Source organism: Hyaena hyaena, unplaced genomic scaffold, assembly GCF_003009895.1.
Source record: "Hyaena hyaena isolate Hyena2069 unplaced genomic scaffold, ASM300989v1 scaffold_3003, whole genome shotgun sequence".
In the NCBI taxonomy this organism is placed as follows: Eukaryota; Metazoa; Chordata; class Mammalia; order Carnivora; family Hyaenidae; genus Hyaena; species Hyaena hyaena.
In genome coordinates this window covers 1-2960 of record NW_024083616.1, presented here as the reverse complement: position 1 = coordinate 2960, position 2960 = coordinate 1, and the positions used below count along the sequence as shown (strand labels likewise).

General features: G+C 49.1%; 1 pseudogene; it reads left to right on the top strand.

Moving 5' to 3' along the window:
* Positions 1–1786: 1786 nt before the first annotated feature.
* Positions 1787–1916, top strand: LOC120227723 (annotated as a pseudogene).
* Positions 1917–2960: the final 1044 nt, after the last annotated feature.

Sequence of the window (2960 nt, the reverse complement as noted above, 5' to 3'; positions counted from 1 at the left end):
CAGGGTTGTCAGTGAGGACGTCCTGTACACCTTTACGTCCTGCTTTTAGGCCAGTCGGGCGAGGGCAGAGTTGTCCCTCCCATCTGTTTCAGCTCAAAATAATCCTTATGCCAAAGTGGCATATTGGGGGGCGGCGTCGGGGAGGTGGAGGCACGTTCTGCTATCCTTCTCATCCCATTCAAAGGAAGGCCTCGCTTACTTAAACTCTCCCCAAGCCCCCTAACGCAAGCCCACATCCCTATACACAATAAGCCATTCCTGACACCTGCACCCCGCGGTGTGCGTCCTTTCTCACTTTGCAGCAAGCGGTAGCCCGACCCTTTTCATTACAGGTGTGTTCCTGGTGGTCTTTGGCTGGATGGTGTTGACAAATTATTAAGAGGGTCCACTGGTGGACCCCTATGGTAACTGCAATATGGAATGCGTTTTAGTCTAACAAGCAAATTTTTCTCTTCTTTGCGCTGGAAGACCTGTACAGGAGAATACAAGTCATGAAATACCAATGTTTACAAATAGAACTTCTCAAAAGAGAAACTAGGAAAAAGAGAGAAAAGGTTGTTGATCTCATCTCCTAACTCCCAGAGCAAGACAGGGTGGTCTGTTATGCCCAGATCGCGATCTCCCCAAAAGCCCAAGACCACCAAGGAGTCCGAGTCACGTATGCAAAAGCAAAGGGCTTTATTAAGGGCTTAAGCTCAAGCTCGGACTCCCAGACTTCACCAGCGTATGGATCTGTGCTGAGAGCCCCGAACAAGGGCAGAGTAGGGTTTTTATGGGGTTTGAGACAAGGGAGTTACAGAAGTGTGACATGGGAACAGTGATCCAATCATAATTATTCAACATCATTGACAGCGGGTTTGACCATACACATTGTCTAGAGTATTCGTTACTTTTGGTGGGATCCAATTACAACATTTAGAGTACCTTTTAAGTTCAACCAATCACAGAGCGAGCCTAGGGTCTTGTTCGGCGACTAACAGGTTAACTTTAACATTAGGTAACCGGGTCCTATCTATAGTCTCTATCTCCAGGCCTCTCCCTTAGTAACGTGGAGGGTGGTCGCTGGACTTTCCTGATTGGGTGTTGCAAGGGTGGTTTCTCCTGCCTTGGGCAATGTGTAACTGCCTGATAGTTTCGGGAAAGCTGAAACTCAGGCCTTCTAGTTCAGAGGGGAAACTTAAAGCCTGTCATGGAGTCAGTTTGGTTTAGACGTTTAGACTTGTGGCCTTACAGGTCAAAGGGTAGAGAGGGATGGATATATGCGTATCTGCATCTGTGTCGGTGTATGTACACAACAGTCAGATCAATGATATCAGGTGGCGGGTGCTCACGGTAGAAATCTGTCAACGTTACTGGGCGTTCGAAAAAAAAATAGAAAAGAGAAATGCAGCAAAGAAAAGTCTCACAAAGCTGTTTCTGCGTCTGCCGCCCCCCCGCCCGGGAAACGAAGCTGAAGCAGGTTTCCGGCTACAGGCGCGTTTCCGTTCCAAGACGAAAGGGAGACGGCCGGCGCGGACCCCAGGAAACCGCGAAACGGCGCGCGTGTGGGCGGGACATGCAAATTTAAATGGCTGTTTCTCTCGCGAGCTATGGGAGCGAAACAATAAAAAGCGTGAAAGCCCCAAACAAGCTAAACGATCTGATAAGCCGTGTGTGTCCTAGGAGTTGTGACGACGGGACACTGTCAAGTCTAGGGAAAGAGGGTGGGCCTTCGTTTGAGGGCGACCTCTCTCACCGTGACCAGAAAAAGGAGTGAGAGGGAGGGTGTCGGTACGCCGAGGCCAAAATGGCTATNCTCTATCCGAGGACAACATATTAGATGGATTTTTGGAGCAGGGAGATGGAATAGGAGCTTGCTCCGTCCACTCCGCGCATCGACCCGGTATTGCAGTGTCTCCGGGGCCGGTGCACCCTCTCTGCGGGGGAGAGACACTGGCGTGCCTAAAGTCAGACTGTTTTCTGCGAGTGCTGCGTTCTTTTTCTTGGTCTTTGAACCTTTTGTTTATTTCTAGCAGAGGGAGGGTGTCACAGACAGAAGCCAATCCAGGCTCTGAGCTGGCAGTCAGCACAGAGCCCGACGCGGGGGATTATCGATGAAGCTGTAGGTCAAGTATCTATCTGACATATCTGAGGCCTCGAGGCCTATGAACACATGTAATGTCATAAAAACGATTTTTATGGGGTATCGCATTTTAGCTGGGTGCCTAAAATCAGACTCAGTGTATTTCTGGGCAGTAAACATAATTCTACGGTTAAGGACGTCTACCCTACCCCATGTAAGGTGAAAAGTAGAATACAAATGCACTTTTTAGCGGGATGGGAGAACGGAGATGGGCTAATTCTGGATCCTAAGGGTCCAATTTTGATAAGCCAAGGCACTTGTAGGTTTGGGAGTTTCCATCCTCGCGGTCTCGCCCCCGCCATGGCCCCTGAAAATCGTGCGAAAAGTTTTAAAATGTCAAATATGTCAATTACTCGCGGGGCCCGAACCCACGAGTCCTAAGGGAAAGTCGGACGCTTAACCGAGTAAGCCACCCAGGCCCCCCATCTCTCTTCTCTTTAAAGAGAGTAGTTAGTGTTAGTGCTCCTTGACCATGAGCTTAGATCTTCCGTAAGGGTATTTTGTAAGGAAGGACGGGGAAAGCGGTGGTCACAATTAGTTCGGTTTTCCGCTATCCCTAGCACCTTACCCCTTCCTGACCAAGTGCATTACTAGTCAGTCCCAGTTAACAGCGTGCTTTTTCAGTGTTGTGTACCTGGGGTCTCTTCCCAGTCTATGGGAGATGATACTTTTGAGGTGTTTATGGCGGGGAGACGGGGGAAGATTATGAAGACTGTAATCAAGAGATGGAATAATGCCTGGAGCTGGCTTCTGTCTGTGACACCCTCCCTCTGCTAGAAATAAACAAAAGGTTCAAAGACCAAGAAAAAGAACGCAGCACTCGCAGAAAACAGTCTGA